The sequence below is a fragment of the Mytilus trossulus genome, chromosome 7 (genome assembly GCF_036588685.1).
Source record: "Mytilus trossulus isolate FHL-02 chromosome 7, PNRI_Mtr1.1.1.hap1, whole genome shotgun sequence".
Taxonomy (NCBI): domain Eukaryota; kingdom Metazoa; phylum Mollusca; class Bivalvia; order Mytilida; family Mytilidae; genus Mytilus; species Mytilus trossulus.
The window spans coordinates 54,636,980-54,652,111 of record NC_086379.1 but is presented as its reverse complement, the minus strand read 5'-3'; the positions used below and the strand labels follow the sequence as shown (position 1 = coordinate 54,652,111).

Here is a 15,132-nt window from a genome sequence, read left to right as displayed (position 1 = left end):
CTGTCAATACACAAGACAGGAAACACCTCTTTTCTGCCATTTGGAAACAAATCCCATGTAATAACGTAAATAGTTTTTTCCATCTTCAAATGATAAAAAAGCAATTATTCTCCCCCAGGGGTGGTTCCAGCCATTTTTAAAGAGATGGGGCTCCCACCCAGGATAAAAGGCAGGGTTCAAACTAGGTTCTGTTCTCATTTAATTGCAACCAAAAAATTTGTACAGGTTCTGCAGATCCCAGTGTCTCGCTTACTTTTGCTGTTAATCCCAGGCTCAACAAAAATGAGGGGGGGGGGGGGGGGGGAATATCAATAAAAATATTCCTCTCAGACTATCATTTGATTGTAAGAAGCTTCTGTCCAAGTTTGGTAAAAATTCTTAAGGGTTCCGCGGAACCCAGTGTCTCGCCTACTTATGCTGTTAATTGCAGGCTCAACAAAAGAGGAATAAAATCAATAAAAATATTCCTCTTGATACTATCTTATGATTCTAAGAAGCTTCTGTCCAAGTTTGGTAAAAATACAGTATGTTTTGAAAACTTTAACTGCAGACTGTCTGTAACGTAAACTGGAAGAAAAACTAAGTCCATTTATAAGTAAAATACAGATAGACAGGTACAAAATTTTTTACAAAATTTTCTTATAGATACTAGCTTTTGATCATAAACAAGCTTCTGTCCAAGTTTGGAACAGGTCCAAAATAGTATAAGAAAGTTATTAAAATTTAAAAAACTTTAACCAAAGAGTAAATGCGTTGTTTTCTTGCAGAAAATCTAAGTCCATTTAAAAGTAAAATGCACAAAAAAATGGATTTATTTGTTAACAAAATTTACTTCTGGATACTATGTTATGATCATAAATAAGCTATTGTCTAAGTTTGGTACAAACCCAGGATAGTTTTAAGAAAGTTATTAAAATTTCAAAAACTTTAACCACAGAGTGAATGTTGTTTCCTGGCAGAAAAACTAAGTCCATTTTAAAGTAAAATATGGAAAAAATGGAATTTTATTTTTCCAAAATTTCCTTCTTGATACTATCTTATGATCATAAACAAGCTTCTGTATAAGTTTGGTCCAAATACAGTATAGTTTAAGAAAGTTATTAAAATTTCAAAAACTTTAACCACAGAGTGAATGTAATGTTTCCTGGCAGAAAAACTAAGTCCATTTATAAGTAAAATACGGAAAAAATGGAATTCTATTTTCACAAAATTTACTTCTGCACACTATGCTATGAACATAAACAAGCTTCTGTCCAAGTTTGGTAGAAATCCAGTTTAGTTTAAGAAAGTTATTAAAATTTCAAAAACTTTAACCACAGAGTGAATATTTGTTGACGCCGCCGACGACGCCGACGGAATGTAGGATCGCTATGTCTCGCTTTTTCGACTAAAGTCAAAGGCTCGACAAAAATCCAGAATAGTTAATGAATCTAATAATTGTTTTAAAAACTTTAACTTCAGAATATAAGGTTAACTAAGTCCATTAATAAGCAAAATACGGAAAAACAGGAAATAAGTTTTAACTATTTTTTGTCTAGATACTAGCTTTTGATCATAAACAAGCTTCTGTCTAAGTTTGTTACAAATCCAGAATATTTGAAGAAAGTTATTAAAATTTTAAAAACTTTAGTGAATGTATTGTATCCTGGCATTTATAAGTAGAATATGGAAAAATTAATTTGTTTCATTTACAAAATTTACTTCTGGGTACTATCTTATGATCATATACAAGCTTCGGTGGAAGTTTTAGAAATCCAGAATAGTTTTAGAAAGTTATAAAAATTTCAAAAAACTTAAACTAAAGAGTGAATTTTTGTGATCGCCAATGATGACGCTGCTGACAGAATGTAGGATGGCTAAGTCTCATGTTTTTTTCAATTAAAGTTGAAGGCTTGACAAAAAGTATTAATGGTTAAAAAAGAATGTTAAATAAAATTTGTTGAATAGTGTTTAATCAAATTTTGCAGAGGTACATGCTTCCAATTGGCTTCCCTCAGAGTTACATGCCTCTAATTGGGACCGCGCTGCCAGGGGTACTGCTTCTAATTAGCTTTAGCAGACAGAGGTATATATGTACTGCTTCAAATCAGCTTCGCAACAAGACAGAGGGTATGTGCTCCCAATTAGCTTCACTAAGAGGTACATGCTTCCAATTGGCTTCGCTCAGACAAACGTACTGCTTCCAGTGTCGAAATGGTACGGTATGCAAGTCTGTACTATATCCAGCCTAGTAAATGGTACATAATTGCAAGTCAAATGTCGTCCAAATATACAAAAACATATTTTATTTAACATTCTTGATCTAGTTTATTTTCGCATCTACCTTCACTCTCCTATTTATAATTTATCCTGATGGTGACATTGTGAAATGCAAATTATCATTACAGGATTCTGCAGTTCCCTATAGTTTCAATCCTGATGAAGGTGCCATAGGATCCAAAATATGGCTATCTTATCAGATTCACTTTAGCAATCCCTTAATTTTTTTTATTATCTTTTGATTAAAAGAAGCATGTCCTAGTTCTGTCAAAGTTTGGTAAAAATCCAGAATAGTTTATGAATTTAATAAATATTTTAAAAACTTTAACAGCAGACTGAATGTTATGTTAACTTGAAGAAAAACTAAGTCAGTTATAAGTGAAAAATACAGAAAAATGGAATTTTGTTTTTACAAAATTTACTTCTGGGTACATGTACTATCTTATCTTCATAAACAAGCTTTGGTCCAAGCTTGGTACAAATCCAGGAGAGTTTAACAAAGTTATCAAAGTTTTTAAAACTTTAACCACAGAGTGAATGTAATATTTCCCAGGAGAAAAACTAAGTCCAGTTACAAGTAAAATACAAAGAAATGGAATTTTATTTTTACAATATTTACTTCTGAATACTATCTTATGATCATTTACAAACTTCTGTCCAAGTTTGGTATAAATCCAGGATAGTTTAAGAAAGCTATTAAAATTTTAAAAACGTTAACCACAGAGTGAATATTTGTGGACAATGCCAATGACGGAATGTAGGATCGCTATGTGTCACTTTTTCAACTTAAGTCAAAGGCTCGACAAAAGGAGGATCCAACCTCTCCAGAACTCCCACCCTCTGAATCTACCACTGCCCCTAAAGTATGGTACATGATCTAATTTGAACCTGCTTAGTTATAAAAAAGAAGATGAGGTATGATTGCCAATGAGACAACTATCCACTATCCACTAAAGACCAAAATGACACAAACATTAACAATTATAATATGTTTAAAGTGAATATTGTATGCAATTTTTAAAAGAAATATAAGGGGAATTTCGAAAAGAAATGTCAAAATCTTGTCATGATGAGTAATTGTTAAATGCGACTAAAAAGTTAAAATTAAAAATAGTTGTTAATTATGTACTGATAATTATAAACCAAATAGTTATACCAAACATTTTTAAGAATTACACTGATTTTAGAAAAATATGATGCCGAATGGACAAATGTCATTTTTAGAAATTTCTTAATTAAATTAAATTTGAAACAAGTTATCTCCCTTGCTTAGAGGTAAAAGTTTTCAGCTGTGTAAAGACAAAGCAAAGAAACAAACAACTATTTCGCTTAAATACAACATTCGAGGCTAATTGATGAAACTTGATTACAAATATTTTTCAAGCAAAATGTGAATACTGTGGATTCCTTATTATTGACAGTTTTTTTATTATTATTATTCATGTGAATGACAAATTTGAGGTTTTCACAAAATTATTTTTTGGGGGATTTGTATGGAGAATTTGTAAAATGTCTGAATGAAAGCATATTATTGGGGGTTAGAGTTAAAAATGAACCCAAGAATGATATATTTGAAGCAAAATAATTAGATACTTCTGTTTAATACTAGGGATTTTTATCTAAATAACTCTGGGAAATGATGATAGTTTCAGATAAATAAGAATGAAGGTTTAAGGGGGGTATTTGAAATGATTTAAATACTTGTTCTTCCCACTTGGTCAAAGCATTAAGTGAATTTAATTTAAAAGGTAGATTATAATTTTGAAATGTTACTTTTACTTCACCATTATCTTGTTAGCAATCAGTGCTTTTAAGAAACAGATACCCTGAAATAATTTTGATGACGCTTAAGTATATAACATTTTGGGTAATTTTTCACAATAAGGTATTTGAATTCAATCTAAGATACAAATTTATTTTTAATATTTTGGTTTCCAATACATCATAATATGTCAAATATAATTTAGAATTTGATTAAAGACCTTTGTTTTTGACATTGTTTCGAAAATTATAAAACTTTTTTACAGATTTAAGCTCAAAATTATAATTTTTTTAATACTTAAATTACCAAACAAATATCAAATATTTTCATTTCAGAATTACATATAAAGATTCCCTCAAAAGCAGAACACCATATCCTGAACACTTGAAAACCATGACACCATTCAAAGAACCAATGAAAAAACAAAAGAAACAACCAGACCCTAGCAACTGCAAGCTACTCCAAAGAGAAACTATGTTAGTAATAGATAAGAAACGCAGCGCTCTGAGCTCAATGTATTTCTGAAATGGTCATTTGATATTTGCTTAGTCTTCAAAAAAAAAATCAAGATGAACATTAATGTTCAGCTCTGAAACTTTAAATGCAGATGACAAACTTTAATTTAGTATTGAAAACAGTAAAATATTTAGGGAAGTTGTTAAATTACAAAACTGAAATTTCAGTTTTATCATTTAAACGAGTGTATCACCAAAAACTGCATGAATTGTTTTGAAAATTTCAACCACCCGAAAGCACTAACAATGCAAACAAGACAATGTTTAAAAATGTTTTATAAATATCTGTTGATCATTTGATCCAAGGACCTTAAACTGTTTTACAACCTAATAAACCTCATCCTAAGTTATTTCAACTATCACCCTTTCTGCATTGATCAATTTGATAAAGAAATTAAATAAATGGGCGTTCCACTCTGGGTTAATCTCCAACCTCTTTTTTAGCTTCAAATGTTGTTGCATATATAAGTATGGAGATTTATCGCATTGGCACTCATACCACATCTTCCTATATATATCAATTTAACTATTGAAATTGATGGGCAAACCATTTTGCTGCATTTCAGAAGAAAATCTTGTTCAATGGTTAAATAGTGTTGTAATCAAATTAAATCAATCTTCTTCCACGGTTTTATCATTTAATATCCAGTTTTTAATGTATATTATAATTTGTATGCCTGAATCTTTTTTTGAGTTTTTTTCGGTCAAATTTCTAACTTGGTTGTTCACATGAAATGCTTAATAAAAATCTCTGTCATTTATGTATTCAAGCTGAATATGTTCTCAAAAAAAATACTTTTTGGTAATTTTTAAATATGAAATGAAAATTATTCCAGAATCCACCGACAAGAATCAAATAAGTACCACTTGTATTTATATCGGCATATTTATCTCAATATTTTTAAATTATGAGAAGGTGTCCATGGCTTTAATTAATCAAATTATTATTTGGCTACAGTTATAAATTATTGGATGAAAACTTTTACAACAAAAAAAAATTGCTCGACATAATCTTCCAGAATCGTTGATGGTGAATGTTTGGGATAATCATAAATATTTTTTTTTATTACAATATCAACTAATTTCAGAAATTCAAAATCTTATTCAATTAATCTGAACCAAACCATATTTTCCCCAATTACTAAATACTTTGCAGACATATCTTAATTTTCAAGCAGTTTTTTACCACTTCCCAAGGGTAAAATATACATGAATTTGATCTTGGCATAGTGTACCTGAATTTTACTTCACAAATTTAGAGCAAAATTGCATCATTTGTTGAAATACCATATCGTATTGATACCCTTATTTTATACAACTTGCCTCCCCTTCTAATTTAGTGAATTTTTATTTCGCTACTCAGTGGCAGAATCCAGAACTTTTCATGAGGGGGCCCCCTCTATTCATACTACAGTGATTCCTTATATAATCAACCAAAAGGAGTATGTTCGATAAGGTCCTAAAATGGCCCCCTTTTTAGCGTAAATTTCAAATTCAGATTAATCGACCAATATCACGATAAATTACAGCTAATCCATTGACTAGCTAGGATATACACCATTTTGTTGGAAATTTTATGTTTCTGCGTTTCATTATGACGTCACAAGTTGAACTCATATTGATTTTCACGAAAAAATCAATGAAAATGGGTAAATTTCCATAGATTATTGGACAGGAAATATAGAGCGCATACGTCGACAACAAAGATCTTTTAAAATAATGTTTGTGAAGACATTTCACACGTCTTATTTGAATCTTAAGCTTGTCAACGCCTGCGCTCTATGTTTCCTGGTCCTTCATTTGGTTGCAATCTGGCTTATTTTGACAAATTTCACCAAAATCCCTTATTTTGACCTTTTTGGGATGTAAAAATTAACGTGTTAGAAGTAAACTTTGACAAAAACAGTTCTGTGTAACTTCTTGTTACTATGAACTTTATAATTGGGGCCAAATATGGCTCTTACCGAACTTACTCCTTTACCCACAAAAGGGGGGGGGGGGGGGGGGGGGGGGGGGGCAAGGCTCCCTGGATCCACCTATGCTACTGTCATTCAAGATATCAGTGTTTTCATGTAAACCCAAATCATAATTTGTCATTTTACCTTATATTTTCTGTAAAAAACAATACATTATTATATTCTGGAACAGTTCAATTGTAAAAACTCTTAGAAGCATATCTTAATTTTCTAAAAAAAAAATATAGAAATTTTTTATTTGTAATCTTTTATTTAACACATTTATTAATTTGGTTATGCATGAAAAAGGTTTGAACATTTATTTTCATATTCGTTGATTAAAGTAAATTAACATTTCCAATAAAAAAAAAATTATTCAAGAAATTATTTACTAATTATTTTTGATAGTCCAATGGAATTTTCAAAAAATTTCAATATGTAAAACATTTTGAAGAAAGAGATGAAAAACACATAAAAATTTCATGTTGCATTTTGACAATTTTTGATAGAATAAATGCAGCACAGAATGAAAAAAAAACATTTTACTTACACAAGTAGTAGATAAGTTAACATATCAAATACTTGCTAACATTCTGTGGTGTCTGAGATCACCCTTTTTTTTGTTTTGGTTGGTGCTTGGTGTCAGATCATTCCTGGTCTTTGGTAAGGTTGTTGTGCCTGAAAGCATCCCTGATCTTTGGAAAGGTTGGTGCATGGTGTCTGAGATCATCCCTGGCTATTTAGTTTAGTTGGTTGCATGGTGCCTGAAAACCTCTTAGGTCTTTGGTTGGGTTGGTGCTTTTTGCCCTAGTTCATGTCTGTTCTTTGTTTTGGTTGGTGCTCAGTGCTGGAGATCATCCCTGGTCTTTGGTTGAATTGGTGCTTGAGAATCTCTCAGGTCTTTGAATGGGTTGTTGCTGTATAATATTTTATTGTCAGTGTAGACAATTTTCCGTCACTTTTTTTGGTTATGTGTTGTCTTTTTTCACCACATGGTTTGAGATTGTACCTCTTGTTGATCAAAATATCTGACTGTTTTGTTTGAATTTTGAGGATAGTAGTAAAAATACTATTAGAGATATGCTATTCCCAGATGTTCCAGGACATGGATACCTTCATGATTACACTGTGTGTGCTGCTTCCTTGAAAAAAGGTGAAAACAAGATGTCTCATGTTAAATTTTGTGAGGTAGGATATTTCTTGTGTTCCAGGGTGTTCTCAAATTACACCAGTTAATACTTCTGATTGATTTGTTCTGTGGTTTTACCTCATTGACAAAAATACACAGAGACAAAAATAATAAATACTGCATACCTATACATCTTCGTAAGAACTCTGAAATAGATATGAAGAAGAAAGATTAGTTATTTGCACTTCCATAAAAGAAATCTACATGCCACTCTTCTTCTGTCACAACATAGCCAAACTCTAGGGTGTATGACTGAGGTTGCATCTACAACAAAAACAAATTTGTAAATTATTAGTGTTTGAGAATGTTGGTGTCACTTCCATCAAATGAGTCCATGACTGAAACATCCTCTCGGCTGCATCTGCAAAAACAAATCTGTAGTGTCGTGGAGAACGTTGTTGTCACTTTCATCAAACGGGCCCTTTAACAAGCTCATGGTAGAGTGATCTTGTTACTATTGTATAGTGCTGCGGAAACTCTGCGCTACCCTCCCTGGCCTAGTACAACGGAGTCTATCCAACGTCTATGACTGTAACATCCCACTGCTGCAATCTGCGAAAAACAAAATAATAGAATTAATAATCTGTTGTTGAACTCTGAAATGAAATAAAAATACATATACAACATTACACATATAAGAAAAAAATAAATTAAACTTTATTTTATTTTCTTTGAGGTAAATTTCAAAAATCAAATACATATTTTTTTAATTTAACTTTGGTATCTTCCTTTTTTTTATGTAGCTCTTGTTGACCATTATACCAGACGGTTTTAACTATTAGAGGTATTGTATTTCTAGAAGTTCAAGGACATGCATACATTCTTGACTACACTGTGTGCTGCTTCAATGAAAAAAGGTGAAAATAAGATGTCGTGTTAAATTTTTATGAGGTAGGATATTTTTTGTGTTCCAGAGTGTTCTCTCTCAAATTACACTAGTCAAACTTATTACTTCTGATCGATGTACTGTTCTTTGGGTTTTAACTCATTGACAAAAATACACCAAAAGACAAAAAATAATAAATATTTTATACCTATGCATCTTTGTAAGAACTCTGAAATGGATATAAGAAGAAAGATTAGTAATTTGTCACTTCCATAAAAATGGACATACAGAAGTCTATATGCCACTCTTCTTCTGTCACAACATAGCCAAACTCTAGGGTGTATGACTGAGGTTGCATCTACAACAAAAACAAATTTGTAAATTATTAGTGTTTGAGAATGTTGGTGCCACTTCCATCAAATGAGTCCATGACTGAAACATCCTCTCAGCTGCATCTGCAAAAACAAATCTGTAGTGTCGTGGAGAACGTTGTTGTCACTTTCATCAAACGGGCCCTTTAACAAGCTCATGGTAGAGTGATCTTGCTACTATTGTATAGTTCTGCGGAAACTCTGCGCTACCCTCCCTGGCCTAGTACAACGGAGTCTATCCAACGTCTATGACTGTAACATCCCACTGCTGCAATCTGCAAAAATCAAAATTATAGAATTAATAATCTGTTGTTGAACTCTGAAATGAAATATAAATACATATACAACATTACACATATAAGAATAAAATCAATTAAACTTTATTTTCTTTCCTTTGAAGTAAATTTCAAAATTAAATATTTCTTTTTTAATTTAACTTTTACTTTATTTTCCCACAAAATTTAGCTTTGTAAATGTTGTAAAAATACACAAATTATTAGTCTGTTTCTTTTGTTACCTTTTCTGAAGTTGGACAAAGACTTCTTTTTAATGAGTTTTACGGTGCAAATTGCTGTGTTTGTTTTTTCTACATTGGCTCATAGAGGTATAAGTGTGGGTTGAGATCTCTCAAAACATGTTTAACCCACTGCATTTTTGCACCTGTCCCTTGTTAGAAGCCTCTGGACCTTGTTAGTCTCGTAGGTTTTTTAATTTCAGTTCATTTTAATATATGTTTGAGTTTAGTATGACATCCACTTTCACTGACCTAGTGAACATTTTTGTGTAGGGGTCAGCTGAAGCCTGCCAGATGCTGGATTTTCTTGCTGAGTTGAAGAGTCATTAGTTGATTCGGCTGTTTTTTGCTCTTTGGTTGGGTTGTTGTCTCAGACATAATTCTTTTGTATAAGATTTGTACTTTGCAAATAATTGCACTCAAGTGAGTAAAAAATTGAAGCAAAAACATTTGAGTTTTACCACTGAAATAATATTTTTTGTTGGCAAAACCGTTTTATTTTGACATTCTGTTTCTTTTTATTATCTGACCAAGCTGAGCAACCATCTACTACAATTGTGGTTTTGGAAAAAAATATGAAATCAGCAATGCTTTTCAGATCATTTTTACTAATTTAACTATAAAAATGACTGTTAATAATTACAAGTCATTTCTTCATTATTCCACTTTTATTAATATTTATAAAAAAAACAAAGTGCTGTTATTGTTTATCTAAATCATTGCAAATGCCTCTTTAAGTGATAAATTATCTAAATGTATTTTTTTTTTAAGCAGAAGGTGGCTAAAATACACAAGATAATGATAATTAAGTAATTTTTATAACAATTTGGAGCTCCTACCTAAGCTTAGGAATTTGATGGTTTCTTTAATGTTTTTTGAGTGAAAGTGACAAGCTCCAGGGGAGGATCCAGCCATTTTAAAAAGGGGGGTTCCCAACCCAGAGTAAAGGGGGAGGGGTGGGGGAGTCAAACTATATGCTCCCATTCAAATGCATTGATAGGCCCCAAAAAAGGGGGGTTCCCAACCCAGATTAAAGGGGGGGGGGGGGGGTCCAACTATATGCTCCCATTCAAATGCATTGATGGGCCAAAAAAAAGGGGGGTTCCAAATTCCAGACCCCCACCCCTGGATTCACCACTGAGCTCATTGTGTAAAAGGCATATTCTTTTGTGCAAACCATAAGCCTTGCTATCAACAATAAATTTGGTGAAAACTTTATCAAAAATGAAAGTCAAATCTTCTTATCACTAAAAAAAGGTTATATTGCCTTTTGTTCAAACTCATTTACACTCTGACGAAACTAAAAAAAAAATCAGTCAAAGTCAATCAAATGTTTAGCATTGACAATGCATATAACATTTCAATGGAACTAACGTACATAAGGTTCTTTGTGACTCAAGAGGTGAAAGCCCATAAAACTACTAACAATGACGAAATGCTTTCCATGTCTCCAACAAAGTTGTCACTAGTACCATTCAACTTCAATCAACATTGTGTTTGTCTTAGTCAAAGTCAAAGTGCAGTGCTAGTGAAATTGTCTCAACAGAGTAGAAATGAGTAAAAAATGTTTTTGAAGATACTTGAACATTTATAAAATTATATTTATTTCAAGATGTAGGACACACGTTTGGACATTTTAGTGTGCTGATTAGGGTCTCCATGCTGTGGTATTTTGTTAGAAGAATGGCATCCTACATCTTAGTCTTGGAATTTATTTTGAAAAATGAAGAAAAAAATCTTTTGTTGATTGTAAGCATGGCAAAAGGCAAAACAATTTCTGTATTTCTTTTATCTAGTTATCAATTATATGTGAGGGGGATTGGACCTATATTGGGACTCAAGAATCTGGTATTTTAAAGCACAGGATTTAGGGATTGACCCCTTCAGGATAAAGTTTTTTTTTTTTTAATTTCTTGATGTCAGGATCTAAATTTATTTAAATTTCGGGAGCTCAGGATTTTGTGTTTTTAAGCCCGGGATTTCTGGATCAGGACCCCTCTTTAAGTTTTCAGAATTATTCCATGTGGTCAGAGTTATCTCCCATTGATCAAACAACTCCATATTTACTTACATTGTTAAATTTTGAAAAATGACCAGAGCAACTGAATTAATTCTAAAGACCATTCAGGTAGTGGCCATTTTCCTCAATGATAAGAGTGACATTTTTCACTTGTTGGGGAGTCAAGATTTCCATTATTTTTTTAAACCATAAATTGGCTTATTTAAAATTTAAAACCCCTCAATTTGAAAAGTTTTCTGTATGAAATTTTGTCGTTTAATGGTTAGGCATTGCACAAAACAGGCTCAAGCTTTATTTAATAAAAAAATTTCACCCTGCAACATGCTCATGTGCTTAGGTCAGATATTTGTGTGTATGTAAGTTATTTGTCAGTCTGTTCATTTTATTCACAAATATTTTAGACTTTGGATGATTTACAAGTTCACGTATTGTATAAACATCAGACTATAGTTGAAACCTCTAGATGGTTTTGGTTATTTATTTTCCTTTGGTCACTGTCTTGTTGGTGTATACCCTTGATCCCCCATTTTCCATAATGATGCTTAATATTTAACCAACAATAAGAATACTCACCAAGTATAATTTAAGATGAGGTTCTTACCATACTCTTTGGTAACCCCAAATATACTTAATACATTGCTTACTCTTCAAGGTCATACGGTTCTTCTTTCTGCTCAGTTGTTTGGTCCCTACAAAATATCATTTTATTTTAATATATGAAAGGATTGAAACTCAAAACTGTATTGTTCATCCTTTTTTAATAAAATGTTTATTCAGTCACATGTTTTCCTTGGTACATCTCCTTTAATCAATGCCATATTTCACCTCATTTCTAATATATTTATTTCAAGAAAGATAAAATTAAACACCACTATTATCCTATAAAACAAACCTCAAAATGTTAACCAATACATACCTGAGTAATCATTTCCAATGCTGTACAGCTTCATCATAAACTGATTGATGAAATGCAGCTGGCTGATTTTCTAATCATTGTAATGTTGACTATAGTCTGATTCTCTAATCATTGTAATGTTGACTCTAGCTGATTTTCTAATCATTGTAATGTTCACTGTAGTCTGATTCTCTAATCATTGTTATGTTGACTATACAGTCTAGGTGTCTGTAAGTCTTCACATTTCTCTGGTTCAACAATTCATCAAAATAAGACTGTTGCATTTTGTGGATAATAGTCTTGTAAATTCTCTGAAAAACCAAATGTAATTAACTTTTATATAAAAAATGTATTCAGAAGGTATTGCCAACAAATTCAGTTGGTACACTGTCAGTCTCCTAGACATATACATGAATGTGTCCCCTATTCCTGTTGTTGTAGGTAGATACTATTTGGAAGCAATACCTGGTCAAGTTACATGGATCTTTCAACTTGAAATGCATGATGTATTTGCCACAGGGGATGCACCCACAATCAATCATGAATTTTACCATGGTTACAGAACTTATAGTTACAGTTCGATGATGTTTATACAAGAGTAAAAGCTTGAAAACATAACAACTCTAATAAGTCAATAAACTTAAAGAAATGGGGTAAAGTCATCATATTGTAATTTCACATGCAACATGAAAAATTAGTGAAATCATTCAATTCTCCAAAAGTAATTTTCTGGAACTTTTAAAATCTAAAATCCAACACAGATCACATTGAATCAATTAATTGCCTTAAAATTCTTTCAAACATATTTCATGTCCCCTAATATTCTAATGAAACAAGAATGTGTCCATAGTACAGGATGCCCCACTCACACTATAATTTTCCATGTTCAGTGGACCGTGTAATTGGGGTCAAAACTTTAATTTGAAATTGAAATTAATAAGATCATATCATAGGGAACATGTGTACTAAGTTTCAAGTAGATGTGACTTTAACTTCATCAAAAACTACCTTGACCAAAAACTTTAACCTGAACTTTGCACTTTCATTTTCTATGTTCAGTGGACCATGAAATTGGGATCAAAACTATAATTTGGCATTAAAATTAGAAAGATCTTATCATAGGGAACATGTGTACTAAGTTTCAAGTAGATGTGACTCAGTTTAACTTCATCAAAAACTACCTTGACCAAAAACTTTAACCTGAACTTTGCACTTTCATTTTCTATGTTCAGTGGACCATCGTAGGTAGGGCATAAAAATACCTAGGTCTTTGTCCAAGTAAAAATCAATTTAAACTGATTTGGCTTCTAATTCTAACCTATTGATCACACGACCATATATCGGTTCAAATTCTAACCTTTTGATCACATGACCATATAGGTGTTACACAACAATCTACTCATTTCACACTTTAGTAACTGAACTGGCTGTGCAGAAAAATATCTACTGACAAAGGACATACTGCAAATAAATTATGTAACTGAACTTTACTCAGATCAATAACAAAAACGTGAAAAAAGTGTTAAAACAATTGAGATTAAACCATGTACATAATATTTATTACCACCAAAACGGCTGTAAGTAAATCGAGGATCAAGGACAATATAATGGAGAATCAAGTCTTCTACTTTTTGAATTATGGCTTTATCATCTTTATAAAATACAAATAGACTGCATCTACTATAAACTTGAAAACTGTAAACTTGAAATATAATTCCATGTATCAGTAAAATACGAAAAAGTAAAATAAATATTTTCAAATCTTTGCTATCGATAGTTGAGCAAAAATATGCCATCTGCATTTTCAGTTGGTGCAACCTTTTCAAACATCACGATACTTGCTACAGCATCGACTCAGGCACTTGTTTTGTAGTAACCAGTGCATGCTCTAGTTTATTTATTTTTTTATTTATTCCGATGTCAATGAACACGATTGATTGTTGGTTACTTGGTGTCCAGTGGCAAATATTTCATGCATATTCAGGACGATCAATGAACACGAGCCAACTTATTAAATTTCATCAGATAGTCTTCTATATCATATCTTAATTTTTCGAAAAAGATTTCAAAAGTCGTATTTTGATCCATATTTTTAATAATGAAAATAATCTGGGAAAATACCAAGGGGTTAATATCTACCTTGAGTATGTGTGGTTTCACGAACAGTTCAAATCAAATCTTTTGCTTCTGTAAACTGCATGTGTCCATCTTGTTCGTTTGAAGACAAAGTGCTATTTGAAACACTTCGGCGGGAAGTTTTCCACTGGTCAACAATGAAGGGTCTAAAAACTCCAAACCAATGAAAACTCACAAAATAAGACACACCCTCGGTATTAAAACTGCTCACAAAATTTATTTGACAACAGCTAGCCTTTTTAACAATAAAATTTAGATCTCAAATCGAGCATAAAAAGGTGTGATAATACATTTGATATAAAAATGACTTGTAAAGATCTTTTTTATCCTAAAGACTCATGAAATTAAGAGACCGTGACATTTTATACATAAACAGTTACAAATAATAAATAAGAAACAACACGAACTCCATTAAAAAAGTTACAATTAAATATGTATCATAATCTAGTTGTTCTTTATCACTTAGATCACATTTTTTTTCCAGATCCATCAATAGAACAAACACTACCAGCTTCAATTGGCAACTTGTGACTTCCACATCTAAATTTATTAATAGTATACATCATTTCAGGTGGGGAAACAGAGAGATATTTCTCAAAACCAAATTCAGTCTTACAATTCTATAATTAATACACTTAGGTGAGTTAAATATTTGTGCTTTCCAATTTTCAATAAATTTTTCATGAAGAA

At 31.7% G+C, this 15,132-nt stretch overlaps 1 long non-coding RNA gene across 6 annotated transcripts; it reads right to left on the bottom strand.

Annotated features, from left to right (window-relative positions):
• Positions 1 to 6,545: 6,545 nt before the first annotated feature.
• LOC134725319 (uncharacterized) lies at positions 6,546 to 14,613 on the bottom strand. Of its 6 annotated transcripts, none has more exons than XR_010108541.1 (5): positions 14,446 to 14,613; positions 12,328 to 12,617; positions 11,985 to 12,100; positions 8,715 to 9,152; positions 6,546 to 8,232 (listed from the first exon to the last, which is right to left on the bottom strand). It is a non-coding gene; the product is annotated as an uncharacterized LOC134725319 (long non-coding RNA). The 6 variants fall into 6 exon arrangements; XR_010108544.1 differs by having other exon boundaries at positions 6,763 to 7,826; XR_010108543.1 differs by having other exon boundaries at positions 6,768 to 7,826; positions 8,715 to 8,735; positions 14,446 to 14,604.
• Between the last annotated feature and the right edge of the window lie 519 nt (positions 14,614 to 15,132).